We start from the raw sequence: 20,191 nt of genomic DNA, 5'->3' as shown, positions 1-20,191 counted from the left end.
CGTTGTTATGTGACTGCCTCATGCCATACAAAATGGAACTTAAGAGAGGCCTATCTAAAGCAGGTCGTAACTCACACTATTTTGACTCTACCTCTGCTTGGCTTCATATCTACTTATTTACAGTTAGAATTCAGTGAATAATAGAAACCATAATTATAAACATTATACAGCAAACACAGGGACCATTACTTCTGTTTAGCAAAACACCAATTTTTTAATATGATCTAATCTTACCAGGCCATAAGTTAACATACAGTTTATTTTTGTGTGTTCAATGAGATAGAATTAGGGTGGGGGTAGGGGTTTTGGGGGAGAAAGTGATTGCTCAGGAAACTCATGGCACTGCTCACATAACACAGAGATTTATTTATTCCTATACTGAAAATATTTCCAAGGTGACAAGTGACATAGTCATTGAATGCCTCAGCATTGTGCATAAAATAGGGATAATATAAAGACTTTTCTCTTTTTTATAACAAAGTGGAGCAGCCATACATATATATATATCCCCATATCTCCTCCCTCTTGCATCTCCCTCCCACCCTCCCTATCCCACCCCTCTAGGTGGTCACAAAGCACCAAGCAGAAACTAACACACCATTGTAAACTAATTATACTCCAATAAAGATGTTAAAAAATGTAATAAATAAATAAGAGTGGGAAAAAAAAAAAAAGATTTTCTAGACCCGGGGGGACTGGCCAGGTCCCCAGGGCTCAAGAAATTCTAAGACCCACTCCCTTTCTTATCGTAAAAAAAAAAAAGACTTTTCTCATAGTCAGCAAAATGAATACAAAGCACATTGCAAATAGTGTTATGGCAACTCTTGATTGTGACGGGGATCAATTCCTACATATTCATTTGCATTTTAAGGACAGAAGTTATCAGTATTCTCATCTCCGTCTCATCAGCAGTATGAGAATTGAAGGAAGTCCATCAGGACCATCCACAATATACAACAAGTAACAAGTTTCTAGGACTCTTTATCCCTCCAGACATGTTTTATTCATACATGCATTCATTCAACATTTATTGACCACCTACTATGTACAAGGCATTGTATTAAGAGTCTGTGGACAATGTATATTTAGCTCAGTACCGATGTTTCCTACTCCCAAAGAGGTCAGTTAAATTCATATTATGGTAGTTTAAAAAAAACAGATTTAAATGGGTCAATAAAAGGAGAAGATACACAAGCTCTAAGATTTTATGTTACTAAATACTGATGGAAACTCTTTAGCATTTTTTTACTGAAGCATTTTTAGGAAGAATAATGCAGGTTATTTGACTAAGTTTTCAATACTGGGAATTGGGTACTACCAAATAAATTATTCAATTAAATACTTTGTTTACTGAGTTGCGACTTTTTAAAACTTTATTTATTTATTTATTTTGTCTGTGCCGGGTCGTAGTTGCAGCACACGGGATCTTTTAGTTGTGGCATGCATGCGGGATCTAGTTCCCAGACCAGGAATGGAACCCGGGCCCCCTGCATTGGGAATGCTTAGTCTTACCCACTGGACCACCAGGGAAGACCTGAGTTCTCACTTTTTATATTATATTTATAGAACTTTACTTAACTAGTATAAGATATACTCTGTAGTAGCTTGTCTATATTAAAAATATAGATATTTGTCAGAAAATATATAGAGCTATTACCCAAAAGAAACTTAACATCATTAACAGCAACACTTAGGGAAAAATATCAGGTGCCTAGGATTTGATAGAATTAAAGGATGATATTCTAGCGTTAAAATTTGCATCTGGATTTTAGCCCCTTTTCTAAGATCATTATTTAATTGTTGCTTTTTTTTCTCTCATTTCCACCCTACTGCATCAGAGGCACACGCACAAATCAAGAAATCATCTTACAATATACACTTAAATTTTCTGAATATGCCCCATGTGTCCACTAATAGCCAAATGCTTTCAAATCTGTTCAGCTAAATGGATCAATAACTACACCCAGCCTCACATAGTGGGGTTGCCAACATAGTGAAATTGAGCCAAACAGAAAGTGTCTCTATGAGGACAAAAATTATTATCAACCCAGTTATCCTGAGAGATCTACTCTCCCCAGGTATCCTTTAAAGAAGTTAACATAAACATTATCTAGGGCAGTCATCAGCGGCTAAAAAAATATTTGATACTGAGAACGAAGAATTTGGATAAAATATTTGGGAGCTAAAATCAGTGAGTTTTATAATAAACCAATGTAATAGTTCAAAGTCTACATCAAGTAAGAATCTTTCAAACTCGAAGTACACAAAATACGTAACAGCACAAGCAAACTGCTAACAAGCTTCTCTGTGCTCTCAATCTTATGACACAGCTGCAAGCAACAATTGAGCAGGTGCAACCAAGCTTTTGAGAATTCCTGCCTGTTGCCCAGGAACCACAACACCACACAGTTGAGATTTTTAAACAGGTGCAAACATTTTTTTCCTGTTACTCTTGTGCTTGAGACAGTGAAGCAGACATCTGCAACTACTCCTTACCTAAAGCAACCACCACAGAAAATAAAAAGCAGCACAAAAAGTTTGAAAATAAAACAACAGTGTCAAAAACAGTGGTTTTGCAATAGTCTCTGACTGCACGTCAGTAGTTGCTTTAATAGTACTGTTCCATAAAACACTCTCTAATCTCTCTACCAGATGAATGCTTTATAATTAAAATTATTCTGCTTCAACAAATCTTAGAAATGTTTATCTGATTCTTACAATAGAGTGAAATGCAAGGTATGTGTAAAATGTACTATCCTTTGACGCTGTCAATATTTGTAAGTACTCAAAAATTAACATTTTCACATTATGAAATCTGTAAGCAATTTTAATACCCCAAATTTTAATAACTTGCCAGTTAATATACAGATTAATATAACTATAGGTAATTCATATACGTACCTGTGCAGCTATGGGGCACAAACAGACTTGCAATTTATCAGGTACTCTGAAATGTAAAACAAATATATTTTTAAGTAAAAATGATTTTCTAAGTGCAGCCACTATTTATGCTGAGACATTCTGCAGAGAAGTAGAAAAGACTGCAGTTCTTAAATAGTTGGGTAATTTTATGTCTATATTTTCCCCATAGGATATCTCAGTTCACCCTAAATTCATGTGTAAACTATATACACACAGAGCATCCCGGAGAAGTGTGATCAAAAACAAGTACCATGGGCTTCCCTGGTGGCGCAGTGGTTGAGAGTCCGCCTGCCGATGCAGGGGACGCGGGTTCGTGCCCCGGTCCGGGAGGATCCCGCATGCCGCGGAGCGGCTGGGCCCGTGAGCCACACCTACTGAGCCTGCGCGTCTGGAGCCTGTGCTCCGCAGCAAGAAAGGCCGCGATAGTGAGAGGCCTGCGCACCGTGATGAAGAGTGGCCCCCCGCTTGCCACGACTAAAGAAAGCCCTCGCACAGAAACGAAGACCCAACCCAGCAAAAATAAATTAATTAATAAACTCCTACCCCCAACATCTAAAAAAAAAAAAAAAAAAAAAAAAAAACAAGTACCATGGCCTCTGAAAGGAAAATGCTTTCACTAGAGGATGAGACAAACACTTAAAAATGGTTTTTTTCTTTGGTATTATTCCAAGACTATTGCTTTCCTAATACAAATATGACTGCTACTCTATAAAATGAAACCACTCAGATTCATCTCCACTCAGTCTGGATTTGTGTGGAAGAAAGGTGCTTTTGTAGAGCTCCACAAAAATGCATAATTAAATAAAAGTAAACTCGATGTTCATTAACTTCAAATTGCAACAGCAAATAGAAATGATATTGATCACTACAAGAGGGAATGCTAAAGCCACACTAAATGTGATGCCTCAACGCAACACACTTTGAGATAACTGCCAACAAAGTAGGTATTGATAAAGAAGTCCAGCTTAAACAAAGTATGCACAGTTCACAATTAGACCCGAAAAATATTTGCATGTAAGTGGAAACTGTATTGCAAAATGTAGCCTCTGAACTACTGTGACCCTAAACATATTTCATAATTCTCTCTGAAAGCAAACTAAAATACTTATTTTATATACTTCTGAACATAGTTGATGATAGTAACATATTAAAGTCATTATATCTAGTTGATAATACTTGCTTAAAAGTGTGTAGAAGAAATAATCAATTTTGATGATGACTCAATGAAACACTTCGTCATACACTTCTGACAGGAGTGTGAATTGCTAAAAATTTTCGGGAAAACTATTGAGTAATATGATCAAGAACTTAAAGTTCAGAATCTTTACTCAGTAATTTAAATTCTAGGAATATATCTTACATAACTGAAAACCAACAGAGATTTATGTTAAAAAGGTAATTTGTATGATAGCAAAAAACTGAAACTAACCTAAATGTCCAACAGTAGAAAAATAAATAAAGCATAGCACATCCATATAAAGAAATATTTTTAAACAATTCACAAGGTAGCTTGTGGTACTATAATGTTTTATAAATATATAGAGTACCAGCTGCATGAACATAATGAAATTGTGCAGCTGAGAGAAAAAAAACAAAGAACACACAAAAATATTAAGAGTGATTATATCTGGATAATAAGATTATGCATGCTTTTAATTTTTTCTTTTTAATTTCATGTATAGTTAATCTCTATGATAAACATTACTTTTATAATAAGAAAAATATTAGTTGTCAGGGGCGTAAGGGAAAAAAGTTTTAGAGTGCCATATGTAAGTGATAAATCTAACCTTCGTAAGTAAAATAAATTAATTAAGTCACACATAAAATCCACTAAGTATACCTACAGTGAGAAACTCATCCTTACTGGTTCCTCATAGGGGTATAGCCATGGTCTCTTTTATCCCACTGCTTTAGAATCTAAACCAGTAATTCAATAACAAATTTTTAATCGTCTTAGTAAAACTTCCTTAATTATGCAGAGTGAAATGATGGCAAGAACAATTTAGGACTACAAATCTCTTCAACCTATTACAAACTAATTTGTTCAATAAGTCAACAGTATATATAGTGAGCATCTATTGCATTCAAAGTTGTTCAGCATTATGATATTCTAAAAGACAAATTAGAAAACATCTTACCTTCACAGAACTAACAATTTAAAAGTGCTGGACTTCCCTGGTGGCACAGTAGTTAAGAATCCGCCTGCCAATGCAGGGGACATGGGTTCGATCTGGGAAGATCCCACATGCTGCAGAGCAAATAAGCCCATGCGCCACAACTACTGAGCCCGCACGCTGCAACTACTGAAGCCTATGCACTATAGGGCCCGCATGCCACAACTACGAGCCCGTGTGCTGCAACTACTGAAGCCAGCGTGCCTAGAGCCCATGCTCTGCAACGAGAGAAGCCACAGCAATGAGAAGTCCGTGCACAGCAACAAAGAGTAGCCCCCGCTTGCCGTGAGTAGAGAAAGCTTACGTGCAGCAACGAAGACCCGCAGCCAAAAAAAAAAAAATTTTTTTAATTATAAAAGAAAGATTTAAAAAAAATTAAAAAGTGCTGAAAAGTATGTACATAACACCTTCCTATTAATTTTGCTGTGAATCCAAAACTGACCTAAAAAAATAGTCTTAAAAAACAAACAACAAAAAACTAAACAAAAAATATGTACATATAGCTCACATAAAGATAAAAACACAATACATACAGTTTAAGGCATTTGTGACAGATCTAGTGCACTTTAAGGAAACACATATCAGGTGGGGTTTTTTTTGTATTATTGAGCAAAAACGGATATTTAACACTCAACAAAATTCTTAAGTACGTGAATGTGTATCACTTATAAAATGCCCTAATAAATTTCTATAAGTATGTATTTTTTTATCTGTATGTAGTCTACTGTTTATTAATAGAGTTATATAATAGGAAACCAGGTATGAAAGAATACTGAGTCAATCTCAGATACCAGATGTATACGATTGTCTCAGATTATCTAAAGCCATATAAACATATGCACAATTATTAACAGGTTATAGTTATTTATTGTCAACCAAAGTAAATAAATGAATTAGTTGCTAACCTTGCCAAAGACGCTACTATAACACCGCCTCCAGGGAAAGAAAAGAAGGTAAGGGTGGATAGACGAGTGTTGAGGGGATCTCTAACAACCAAAGGGGTGGTGGTGGTGATGGTGGTGGTGGATGTGAACCATTTTTGTTGCGCAGATAAATTAATGCAGCACAGAGTTTCTCTCCATGACAGTTCAGTTTCCTTGTGGCCTGTAACCATAATCAGCATTTGCCTCTCTGAAGCTAGTGTCACACGATGGTTCTGAGGTTCAGTCAATGGGGTCAGCCTGTTTGAGGCAGTGCCAAGTGGTAAGAGAAGCTATTGAAGTGATCAATGATCTGTGGGTTGGAGACAGCAGCGGAGTTATATGAGGTAGGGTGGTGGTTAAGTGATTAGGTTTTGCTATCAGAGAAACCTGGAATCAAGTTCTAGATCTCTCTTTTCAATTGTGTGATCTTGAGCGAGTTACATTTTCCCTGTCTGTAAAATGATAATCATGTTACCTACCCTATAGGATTGTTTGTGCCTATTACATGTTATAGGCATGTAAAGGAACTAGCACAGTACCTGCTATAAAGTAAACTTTGCTGAACAGAAGCTATTAGTACTGTTGTAGTTGTATGAGAAAAAGAGGGGATGTCTGTACTTTTAAGCTAAAGAGCTAAGCTAAAGAAGGAGTGAGGAGATAGACAACTTGCTCAAGATATCACTCTATATTCCACAGCTCATCCAAGAGCCAGTCATGTGCTGATGTTCACAGAGCAGCTCTGAATCAGGAAACACTATAACAATATTAATAGCCAGGATAAGCAACCCTAACCTGCATTTTAAAGCACCATTTCTATTACTGAAGGGTAAGGCAGTAGGATCTAAGTAATACGTGCAGCAATACTGCCCATTTTCCTGAATGAAAAATGAAAGATCATTGTCTATACCTAACTGAAACAATCAGGAAATGGAAATATAAGGACAAAAGTGAACATAATTATGCACCTGGAATCAGGACCAGGTGTTGCAGACTCCTTAATGATCACATGTGAGCAGTATCACTTTTTTATGTATTCTAAAGAGACCCTGCAAATGACCTGAGCTCACATATAACACAAGGTTTGCAATATAAGTAAAAAATATCACAGTGGGTTTTTCTCTCAGGGCTTGAAATACACAAATGAATGCATACTGATGTTGTTCTAGACCTTATTTCTGTTTTGATTTGGAGGACAGCACAAGTTCAGAATTGTTACATGGTATCTTTAGAATCCATTGCAGTTTATATAATCCCTAGAATTGTTTGGGTCATATGAGGGTGAAGGTACTATCAGTACCATTCCAGATGGAGATATACTATAGAGGATTTTTGTTTTTAAGTTCTTTTCACTTCTAGGTTGGCACAGCTGTGTTCCCCAGTGGGAACTGAATAGGTCCAACTATATGTCGTGAAGTGCAAAAACGTTTATCTTCCCTTCATACTGGATGGGCCTGAGGCATTAATAAATCTAATACCTAATTCACTTAGGACACTGAAAAGGGCCTCGGCTGGGTCTGCAGGAGCAATGGCTCCATAAAAGAGCTCTGAATCTAAATTTAGACTAAAAAACATTTGCCCCACGACTGAGTAAGCATTCTTAGGAATATTTAGTGCTTTATATTTTAAATTTGACCTATTTTGAGAAAAGACACTATGTAATCCAAAATATTTTTATTTACTATGTGTTTACTTCTTCCAGACACACAACTAATCTGGGTGCTCTATCATTATTATATTATTATAAAATATAGATTTTAATGATCAGTAAAGACAATTTACTTTTTTTAAATTGAGGTGCCCTAACCTCTGGAGTTTATCTGAACAGAAAGTCTATGAAGATTAAGAGAAATTATAATTTTAAAAGTAGGCTTGAAAAACTTGTTAGTTATGCTTATTTTTGTAAGTTACAGAGTTAGAGTTAGCCCTATCAGAAACAGGAAGAAAGAGAGGCAACAGTTATCTATTTATCAACCCTGTGAACTGGAAACAGATAAAGGGCAATAAGGAAGAAAAAGGAAATCATATGATAAACACCCGTTAAACCAAGGGCACAGTTGTTCTGTCTAGACCTTAGGTTAGACCAGCTCTAATAAAGCTACAGAATGTATGAAAAGCTAAGCTTATAAAATAATTCTATATTTAAAATTTCTATGACTATTGGCTACCATTTAAAATGAAACAATTTAATATCAAATTTTATGTATAAACATGATGAATTTGAACTCTCCAGTAGAAACCTGACCCACAATACACTAAATGTTAATAACTCTATCTTATAAGTCACACTTCAGAGCGTATTAAAGAGAAAATAGTTTTTTAATAGATTATTTTTATTTATTTATTTATTTATTTATGGCTGTGCTGGGTCTTTGTTTCTGTGCGAGGGCTTTCTCTAGTTGCGGCGAGCGGGGGCCACTCTTCATCGCGGTGCGCGGGCCTCTCACTATTGCGGCCTCTCTTGTTGCGGAGCACAGGCTCCAGACGCGCAAGCTCAGTAGTTGTGGCTCACGGGCCTAGTTGCTCCGCGGCATGTGGGATCTTCCCCGCCCAGGGCTTGAACCCGTGTCCCCTGCATTGGCAGGCGGATTCTTAACCACTGCGCCACTAGGGAAGCCCCAATAGATGATTTTTAAAAACTTAACTTCTTACCTTAAAGTTTAGGATCTAGTAAAGAAAATTAACTAAACTGGAATTTAGATAAATGTCAAGAATAATATTTTCAAAATATTCACAACCTGAAGCTACGACTATGGAAAGGATTTATTCTTATGAATGTGAAAATTCTACTGACTAGCTTGTACACATTCTTGAGGTCTTAATTTAAATATTACCTCCTCCAGAATCTGATGTCCTGTGCTTAATCTTGTCATAATAATCATCACACTGCATTGTATTTGTCTTTCACATAAGACTGTAAACATAGGAACAGAGGTTTTGTCTTATTCACCATTATGTCATTAGTCCCTAGTACAGTACCTAATGGATTAATAGTAGGTATGGGTTAAATATTGGGTAAAGGAATGTTGAATGAGTTGTGTTATCACCTATTCCTAATGATTAAGAAAATTCACAGTGAAAAATTAAAGACTTGCATTCCTAAACAAATTATTTTTCAATCTTTAAAGGACTAATCTTCCAACCTCTTTTCTTTTACTTTTCCCTCTTACTTGTCCTCTTAATCAGTACAAAATTAGATGATCAGAATCTGAGTCTCAAATGTTAACAACAGATTAGAAAGCCTGGATGGTTTGGCCCCAGGGTGGATAGGAGTCACCCAAATCTCACCCTTTAGCAGACACCTGGTACGGTAGAAGTTGAGACACAGAGTTCCCTTAAAGAGTTCTGCAGTTCCTAACAAATTGTGTGGTTCTTCTAAGTCTCTGAGAGGTTGGATCTGACTACTGTTCCTGAGACAGATTCAACCATTATTTTATTCTTTTGTGGAATTCATTACAGTTTGAATTATCCATGTGGTTATTGGTTTATTTGTTTATTCTCTCGCTCCCTCACTAGGCTGTACATTCCATAGAGGCCACATTATTTTGTTCAGCACTCTATATCCAGGGTCTGGTTTAGTGCCTGACACACAATAAACACTCAATAAGTATTGGTCAGATGTGTAAATATGAGGTTCAGAGCAGCAGTTTTCAATCAAAAGAGACTGTAAAATTAGATAGGTAACAGCTACCCCTACTGTTATTTGCTCTACATTCCAAGTCTATCTGTTACATGGAAGACTTGATGCTGTACGTACTGTTTTATTATAAATTCTGTTCAATCAATGGCAAGTCCGGAAAACTTCAAAAGCAATACTAGGTAGGCTGTGGGCACAACGTCTAGACGAAGCAATGGAACCATTTCCAACTAGAAGTTTAGGGTTTGAATTCCAGCTTACTCACTGTGTATCCTAGGGGAACTTACATAATCTCCCTAAATACTCAGTTTCATCTTATTTAAAATGGGGGCCTTTTATCTAGCATGCAGAGTTTTTAATGGTGACTGAATGAGATTGTATATATGAAAGCAACTACTAGTATAATTCATGGTATTTAGGAGAAGGGGCTTATTACAAATTAGTTCTTTTGTGTTGGCCAGCCAGTGTCTGCAGCAAAATAGAGATATGATTTGACTAAAAGCCCAGGAGCAGACATTTTGGGTAGAGAAAAATGAAAGAAAAAGGATTCAAAGGCAAAAAAAAAAAGGTAAGTAGATGTGAGGGACAATAAGTGAGGGACAATAAGTAAAAAAAGCAAAAGACAGAGCAGCAAGAACATAACAGTACTTAGAAATGGAAAGACATTTTAACATGATAGAAAAATTGCCCAAAAAATCTATTAGCTTTTTCTTAGGTGACACAGCCTTCCCCACATATAAAATAATTGCTACCATTATAGTTAGGAGAAAAATCAACTGAAATGTACATTAAACACATATTAGAGATTTAACATTCTTCACTTGAATTCACATACTGGAAACTCAGCCTGTGTAAATATAGCCATGAACTTTATTATTTACTGTGGTAAGGTAATAGCATATCCTCCTCTGTGTACTACTTGCAGAGTTATAAAAGCCAAATGTGTACTAGCTCTTTAGGTACAATCACAAGGCATCAGAATGTAGAGTTAGGCCCTTTTCTGCATTTTGTGATCATCATACAGGGGCTACCAACACTGGAAGAGAAACTGGTTATCATGAAAATTTTATTGGAAATTCTTTTTTCGTGCTTAGTTACTTTCATTTTCTTACTACTGTAGTCAAACTACTTCAGCTCCCTCATGAAGATTGATTTCTGGGCTTCCCTGGTGGCGCAGTGGTTGAGAGTCCACCTGCTGATGCCGGGGACATGGGTTCGTGCCCTGGTCCGGGAAGATCCCACTTGCTGCAGAGCGGCTGGGCCCGTGAGCCATGGCTGCTGAGCCTGCACGTCTGGAGCCTGTACTCCGCAACGGGAGAGGCCACAGCAGTGAGAGGCCCATGTACCGGGAAAAAAAAAAAAAAAGATTGTTTTCTGGCTAAATCATTATCTTTCTAGTCTGTGTGTGTGTGTGTGTGTGTGTGTGTGTGTGTGTGTATTCTTTGGTCTGTTCTTAGATTAAAAAAGAGATTAAGAGGTCTTAGATACATTGCATACCAGAAGTAAGCACCATGCAACCTCATGGTGGGCAACCTCAAGGAATGCCCACCTGGTACCAATAAGTTCATTAAAAGAGTTCATTTGAATTCATAACCTTTGTCCACTTGTGGTGATACAGTGATTTTTAAGTCTATCTATGCTCTCTGTAAGGCTGCCATCTTCATGAGGGCTGGAATCTTGTCTATTTTTCTTTCCTTTGTATCATCACCACCTAGTTCAGGGACAGGCACACAATACACAGACAATGAATATTTCATCCATTATTAAACAAATATTTATTGAGTATTTACTATGAGCCAGTCATTATTCTAGGTGGTGAAAATATAGGAATGAACAAAATAGATGAAAATCTCTGATCTCATGGAGATTATGTTTTTGTGTGGGCAACTGACAATAAGCAAGAAAAATAAGTTGAATACATAGAATGATAGATAATGGTCCATGTTAAGGAATTAAAATAAAATGAGGAAGGGAGGAACAAATTCTAGGACGGGGGGGAGTTGTGGTTGAAATTTCAGATAGTATGACCACTGATGATATCATTGAATGATCACATTTAGGTAAAGACCTGAAATAAATACAAAAATGAATCAGGAAGATAACCACAGAGAAAAAGCATTCAAGCCAAAGGAATGGTAAAAAGATCCTCTGGAAGAAGTAGGCTCTTCTATAAAATGTTAGGCTAGATTCACACAGGAATGTTCCTGTTAAAACATAGAGGTACCATATTTAAAACAGAAAATACAAAAATGCATACACAAACAAAAGTTTTAAAATGTCTGATCTTACAATAAATTAAAATTCCAAAAAGACAGGAAGAAAAGGGATGTGAAAGACAGGGCATTATTATGATGTTATACAACGCACCAGAGGTATTATCCAACTCAGTAATAATCAGGAAGCCTCAGGGACAAAAAGCAGGTTTACAATAATGACAACCACAGAGAACAGCAACCAAGTAATATGCCTGGACTACCTAGAAAAAGAAAAAAAAAACACTCTCTACCAGGACACCTTCAACAACCCAGATTATGTGGGAGTCTCACAGGAAAAGCAAACTTCAATTAAGAGCTCACATATCAAAGATATCAAACACATAAGGAAAGGCTTTTTCATATAGGAGTCAGCAGACACAAAAGTGCTTTACATCAAATATAAGCATTAAGTTAGAAAATGAATAGGGAGGGCACAGTCTTAAGAACTGAAGTAAGAGAATATTAATCTCACACTTCAGTGGGACAAAATGTTTAAAATGATAAAAATTTTAAAAGAAAGAGGCAAAAATAGGCAGATAAAAACATGGAAAAGCAGATTTGATAAAAACCAAAGAGATTTAAAGGAATGAAATTTGTATTAAAGTCAGCATCTGAAGTGAGGCTATATCACATTAGATGCAGATAAGGGAAGAATCACTGAAATGAAAGATAATTCTAAGGAATTTACCCAGAAGAAAGAGAGAAAGGTGGAAAATATAAAAAAGAGATTAAGAAATATGAAGAACAGAAAAAAACCGATTTAACATGTCTAAAAGTACATATGAGAATGAGAAAATAAAGACATAAAGGCAATATCTGAAGCAATAATGGATCTCTTCCAGAATTGAAAAAGACATGGAACATCAGATACATAAAGCAAGTCCCAAAAATAATAAATAAAAATAAATCCAAATCTGGACATGTTATAATGAAATCTAGAATACTATATCACTCATGATCCAATCAAGGAAACATAAACCATTCACAGTGTTTAAAATGAGGCAATATAAAGTATGCAGAAGAGGCTGATAAGTGAACCAAGGTATAATGACACAACCCAGAAATTAGCAATGGCAAGGGACAGAGGGGTAAAACAGGGAGTCCTGGTGAATTGGTTCATAAGGAGTTGGGTCCACTACAGAGATGTAGCAGTGTTTGGAAATGTCACCCAGGCTGACAAAGGAGACATTTTTAAATTTCTCCTTTCCCCCTGTTCTCAGTCAGTCACCAGTGATTCCCACTGGATGAAGCCTGGCAGAAGAAGACTGATTTGGTAGCCTAGGAAATTCAGCCTGAACGGTCAGCCCTCTTCAAAAACAACCAAGAAGAAGAGAAAAGAATGAATCTTAGAGCCAAACAATCCGCAACCTGTACAAACACCAAAGACAAAGAGTAAGGACAGATTATCTATAGAGAAAACTCAACTAAATAGATAGTTGATGTCTCAACAACAACAGTATAGGATCTAGAAAACAATGAAATAGTATCTTCAAAGTATTGAGGGAAAATAAATAAGTACGGTAGTTTATATAGTCAAATAAACTATCATTAGAAAGTGAGAATATCAAAATCAAAACTACAATGAGGTATTACCTCACACCAGCCAGAACGGCCATCATCAAAAAGTCTACAAATATTAAGTGCTAGAGAGGGTGTGGAGAAAAGGGAATCCTCATACACTGTTAGCAGGAATGTAAATTGATGCAGTCACTGTTGAGAACAGTATGGAGGTTCCTTTAAAAATTAAAAATAGAGTTACCATATGATCCAGCAATCCCACTCCTGGGCATATACTCAGAAAAGACAAAAACTCTAATTCAAAAATATTCATGCACCACAGTGTTCACAGCAGCACTATTTACAATAGCCAAGACATGGAAGCAACCTAAATGTCTATCGACAGATGAATGGGTAAGCAATATATACAATGGTGTATATATATATATATATATATATATATATATATATATATATACACACACACACATATATATGTATATATATATACACCATATACCATATACCATATATATGTATATATATATAACCATATATATTTATACACACACACACACACACACATATACACAATGGTATGTTACTCAGCTATAAAAAAGAATGAAATAATGCCATTTGCAGCAACATGAATGGATCTAGAGATTATCACATTAACTGAAGTAAGTCAGACAAAGACAAATATCATATGATATCACTTATATGTGTAATCTAAACAAATGATACAGATGAACTTATCTATGGAACAGAAATAGACTCACAGACATAGAAAACAAACTTATGGTTACCAAAGGGGAAAGGGGTGGGGAGGGATAAATTAGGAGTTCTGGATTAACAGATATAAATTACTATACATAAAATAACTAAGCAAGGATTTACTATATAGCACAGGGAACTATACTCAATATCTTGTAATAACCTACACTGGAAAATAATCTAAAAAATATACATTTCTATATAACGAAATTACTTTGCTGTACACTTGAAACTAATACTACATTGTAAATAAACTATACTTCAAATTTTAAAAAGTAAGAATAAAGTACGTTTTCAAATGAGGATCAGAAGTTTACTTATAATTTGCCTTCATTAAAAGAATATAAAAATATAAATTAGTAATAAGTAAATTTAACCCAGAATAAAGGATTGGATGAAAAAACAAAAGAAAAACAAGAATACTGGCAGTGGTGTACTGGTAAACAGTCAACAAATGATTCTTCCAAGAAAAAAAAAGCCCAGATTTGTAGTGTTTACTTATTTCTATTGTATAAATACTCCCACCATGGCCAACTTCAAACTACAAACATAATGTGACTGAATGAAGAGTTGGAAAGAGATACACACAATCAGCTTTTGCCAGTCAACAGCACACTGGAAATTGGTTACCACCTAAGGAATCTTAAATAAATTCTTACTATAAAAAGTTAAATAATACCAGTTATTAAATGGAATATAAAAACAAGTTGGATCTAAAATATTAGACAGTATTAATATGTAAGATAAGGGCAGGGGTGATTGAAGATGAAATATTTTAACATTTTTATATTGTTTGAAAGGAGGATAGAGATACTAACATCATCAAATCAAGTAGGATTATACAGTATTTAAAGGTAATCACTATCTGTTAGAAAATTTTAAATATGCATAATTTTCAAACTAATAGAGGGGTGAAAGGAACTTAAGAAAACTTAATACAATAGTGAAAAGCAAGAACAAATTTTTTTTAATGCATTGTAAATAGAGGGCACAAATTAGGATTTTAGTAATTAAACATATAAGTAATCACAATAAATATACACCAGTTAAATTTCTGGTTAAAAGTGAGCAACAATTTGAATTTTAAAAAGTCAGTGGCATGCTATTTACAAGACACTCAGCTAAAATATAATGTTTGAAAATAAAATATAATGTTTGAATGTTATAAAGAAATGGTAAAAATTGTGGTAGCTATATTAATATCTAATAAACTAGGTTTTAAGTAAAAGAATTATTAAAAAATAAATATGTTCATTAAATAATGAAAGTGAAACAAATCATTAACAAGATACAATAAACTGCCCCTCTAAGCATCTAACAACAGAGACATAAAATATATAAAATACAAATAGCAAAATTCTCAATCATAAAGAAAGATTTGATCATATTTATAACATTAATTACAAGAGTAAGCAGGCAAGAAAAGTAATGATAATTTAACAAGGCAGATCTAATTAACAAATATAAAGCCTGCACCTAAGAATTATAAGATACACATATCTTCCAAGTACAAATGAAAAATTTACAAAAATTGACCTTACATCAAGCCACAATTATCTTAACATATACTACATAATTAAAATCATTGAATCATCTCCTCTAATCACAAGTAAATTTAGACTTTAATTAAAAAACACATAACCATGACCCCCCCAAATCTCCAATAGTTGGAATATTTAAATTAAAATTTTATGTAATTCATAGGCAAAAAGCTAATAAATATTTTGGAAGTTAGAGAATATATAGAACTCAATGACAATGAAAGCAATACATACCAAAACTCAAGGGATGCAGGTAAAGCAGTTCTTAGGGGAAACTGTATAGCTCTAAATTTATATGTTAAAAAGACTAAAAATTACCAAGTTAGAAAAGGTACATTAAAGTAAAAACAAAAACTTTAAAAGCAGGAAAATAACAAAATAATATCAGAAATAAGTGAAATGAAAAACAGACATAAAGACAGTCGACCAAGTAAAATATTTTGCTTCTTTGAAAAGACTAATAAAAAGACAAATCACCAGGAAGTTTTATCATAAAAAGAAGGTATACCAATAAATAGCATTAAAAAAGAAAAAAACAAATCTGTTTGAAGAATTAAAATAATTACTGAATACTATGAACAACTTTATGCTATTTATTTGAACTAATTATTCAAGCTATTTTAAAACATAGATTAAAGGACATTTTTGTTGAAAATATAACTATCTTGAGGGGAACTAGAAAACTTGAATAGACTTTTATAAATAAAACATTACCTAAGCAGTTAGAAATCTATATAAACAAATACACACACACAGGTGTGCACACAGGCCTAAATACATTTAAAAGCAACACTTAATAAACCTTCAAAAACCAGATGGTCTGTTATAAAAACTACACTGTAGAAAACAGAAAATCACCTTGACTTATTATATAAGACTATTAAACATTCATTCCAAAACTAGAAAAAGGCATTATGAGAAAGGGATATTATTTTCTATGATAAGTATTAAGAAGTACAACTAAGCAAAGAACATTGAGAAGAAAAAAAGAAGAGGTACAAGAGCTATCATTTATCTAACTTCCACTAAGTACTTTGCCAAGACTTCTGCATATATAATTTAATCTTTACATCATCCATATAAGGTAGTTTTATTTTCATCTTTATCATCATTTTATAAAGGAAGAAAGTGATGTTCTAAGAAAACAAACTGGCTCAAGGTCACAGAGTTAATAAGTAGCAGAGCTTGATGTTAGAAGACTAAAGCCCATTACTTAAACACTACATTCTACAGTTTCCTCATCTTTTTAAAAATATATTCAAATACAACATTATAACATCTACATAACACTAAACATAATTTTGAATGCAGTATTATTTATTGCTTTCAACAATTTTATTATGCTATTCCTAGGCATTGTTTTCATCAAATTTATCATGTCTGGGGTTGCTAAACTTCTTGAATATATGTATGTCTTTCACAAAATTTAGGAAGCCTTTACCTTTATTCTTAAAATACTTAAACATTTTTTTCTACGCATTCTTATTCCTCAATTGCATATATAGTAGATGTTTTAAAATTGTCCTTCAGGTTTCTGAGGTTCTGCTCATTTTTTCAATCTTTTTTTTTTTCTCACTCTTTTTCAGATTGGATGAGTTCTATTGATCTAACTCAAGTTCACTGACTTTTCCTTTGGCCACATCCATTATGCTATTAAGCCTATTCAGTAATTTATTTCAGATAATGTATTTTTCTGTTTTAAAATTCTCATTTGGTTTTTTTGTATAGATATATATTTTAAATTTTCTCTGTTGATATTTCCTATCTTTTTATTCATATTAACAATATTTTCTTTTACTTCATTCAGCAGTTGTAATAGCTTCTTTAATTTTCTTGTCTGATAATTTTAATATCTGGGTCATTTCTGAATTTTCATCTATTGATTTTCTTTCCCTTTGAGAAAGCGTTACAGTTTAGCATGCTTTTTTTGTATTTGAACTAATTTGGGGTTGTACCTTGGACACTGTCAATGTTAATTGTGAATACTCTGGATTCTGTTATACAGAGACAGAGAGTGCTGGTGTTTTTTGTTTTAGCAGGTCATTAGCTAGTCTCAAGTTGCAAACTCTGTCCTATTCAGATCTCAGTTTGGATTGCTTTCAGTCTACCCTATGCATGTGTGGTTCAGGGGTCAGCCAAAGAGTTAGGCAGAGTTTGTACATGGAATTTGAGTTTTCCCATCTCTGTCTCTTTCCTTTCTTGAGTTACCCCTCACTCTCTGGCATCCCTGTCCCTTCCCATGTTCCTCCAGTCTGAAAGCAACAGGCTTTCTTTTGAAGTTTAGTTTCCTTATGTTGCCACTACAACTGCAGATACTCTCAGGAAAAGCCACAAAAATGTGAAACTCACCCCACCCTATGCTAGTTGCTTAATACAAGTTTCAACTCCCGTCTAAAATCTTCCTACTATTGTTCATTCTCCAAAATGCTCATATCATATTGTATTTTGACTTGTTTGTTTTGCCTTGGTTTTTTCTTTGGTCAGAGTTTATGGTTATTTGTAGGTGGGTTGTTTGATTAGAGATTTATTTCCCCATACCAGAAACATCTCATGAATTATGATTAATTCTGGGAACAGAAGGATCTAAATAGGTACCAAGAAGTACAGATAAAAATTGAAGTCAATGTGCTAGAAACATGTCACTTGCTTCTGGAAGAGGCCTAAACAACAACACACGAAGAAAGGGAGAAATGAAATGGATAAAAAATAAATTTAAAGAAATATGTACCAGCAAATGGCTAAGAATGCATGTGAAATTTTTATATACATCAAATTCTCAAAAGTTTTGGAAGTGGAAAAAAGTTGTCAGTGAAGACAACTTTTGTTGTCTTCAAGTTGTTCAAGACAACTTGAAGTTGTCTCAAGACCAACACCCTTCATCAGATCCAAAATCAAAGTAGGGATAAAAAAGAAACTTAAAAGAATCTCTCTCCAACATTCTTTGCCAAGATTTACAGTAACACACAACATATCTCAAACCTTGAAAAACTATCTCAAGAACTGGTCATGATTAAGTTCCCAAATAAATTATATTTTCTAAATTAAAAATGAGCACATACTCAAATGCAAAATATTTTTTAAATTGAAGCTAAAGCAAATTTGCTTTATAGTTGAAAATAGAGCCCATATATCTCTGTCATTACAAGATCTGTTTTCAGATCTTGATGCATTATAGGATATGGTAATATCAGATAGTAAGGAAAGAAAATCTTATTTAAAACTCAGCAAGAATATAATCTCTACAAGATATCCGTCATTTGAAATAATTTCGTCATACTTTTTTCTCCTTTGGTATGCCTCTGGATCTAATTCTACTACATTACAGCAAGAAAAACTGCCCCCACCTCCATCAACCATCAGAAGATATGGTTCCACTATTAAGCAGCAGTGGGACTTTGGACAAAACCCTATCAAGGCTTCAGTTTACTCATGTGAAATGTGAGGCTAGAAGAGATGTTTTCTACTTTCCAATTGTAGCAGTATACCACTATATAAATAGGTCTCCCTTTTTTTTGTTGTTGTTCCCCAACCAGTGATTGAACAAGCATTCCCTGTGGTGGAAGTGTGGAGTCTCAACCACTGGACCACCAGGGATGTCCCTAAATAGCCTTATTTCTGAACTCCTTAATATTTGAAGATTTGTATGATTTCTACAAAACAGGTCTGGTTAATTCCTCAGATTTCAGGTCCGTGGAGAATATTTCAAGACAGATATATTGTCCCTTTCAGAAAAGTGAGAAAAAAAATGCAGGCTCTCACATACAATCTCAAGTGAATCATCAACTGACACCTGAAGTTTTCATACCTATGGAGATAAGAAGCTTGTTTACATCAGTACTTCAGCTGAGTGGGAAAATTTTGTGAATGGTGTGTTTAAAATAATTTTAAGTTTGAAGATTAAACAATTGGACACTGGCTACAAGTTTCAAGAAAAAGATTTTGCAGATTGTTTAAGATTCTGAGAGCTTTAGATCTATCTTCTGATAAAAACTCTGCTTAGAACCAAAAAACAGGATAAGTAGTACAATGCTGTTTATAACTGCTTGGATTACATTCACCCAAATAACATTAATAAACACTTATTAAGCACCTGGTTGGTGCAAGACACATATTCACTGCGAGACACATACATGTAAGAAAGGGTTTTGTATCTGCCTTTAGAGAGTTGGTAACTACCAGAAGAGATACATACGAGAAGATATACATATGTAAATAATAACAGTGCATAGCAGGAAGAGAAAAATACTATTAAGGAGGAACAGAAAGAGCCCTGTGCCTCAGGCTTGATTCCCTGTAGGGAACTAAGGTAGCAGGGGTCACACTGCAGAAAGGGGCCAACCACACAACATGCAGGACATTCAGAGCTAGCCAGGGAAGCAGAGATGGAGGGATGGCTAGAGGAACCTGGAGAAGCAGGGTTAGAGCGGTAGACCTAGAGGACCAGTAGTCAGTTGAAGATCTAACAGGTGCC

General features: G+C 34.7%; 1 protein-coding gene across 4 annotated transcripts in view; it reads right to left on the bottom strand.

Annotated features, from left to right (window-relative positions):
• ZBTB20 (zinc finger and BTB domain containing 20) overlaps window positions 1–20,191 on the bottom strand; it is an 806,470-nt gene that overhangs the window by 551,820 nt on the left and 234,459 nt on the right. For all 4 annotated transcript variants that reach the window (XM_032629540.1, XM_032629557.1, XM_032629541.1 and 1 more), the window contains one exon: window positions 2,902–2,947. The gene's annotated coding sequence lies outside the window, so the exon portion shown is untranslated. The remainder of the gene's footprint in view (window positions 1–2,901; window positions 2,948–20,191) is intronic.

The sequence above is a fragment of the Phocoena sinus genome, chromosome 4 (genome assembly GCF_008692025.1).
Source record: "Phocoena sinus isolate mPhoSin1 chromosome 4, mPhoSin1.pri, whole genome shotgun sequence".
In the NCBI taxonomy this organism is placed as follows: Eukaryota; Metazoa; Chordata; class Mammalia; order Artiodactyla; family Phocoenidae; genus Phocoena; species Phocoena sinus.
Note: the sequence above shows the minus strand (reverse complement) of the source record. Positions and strands in the feature narration are given on the sequence as shown.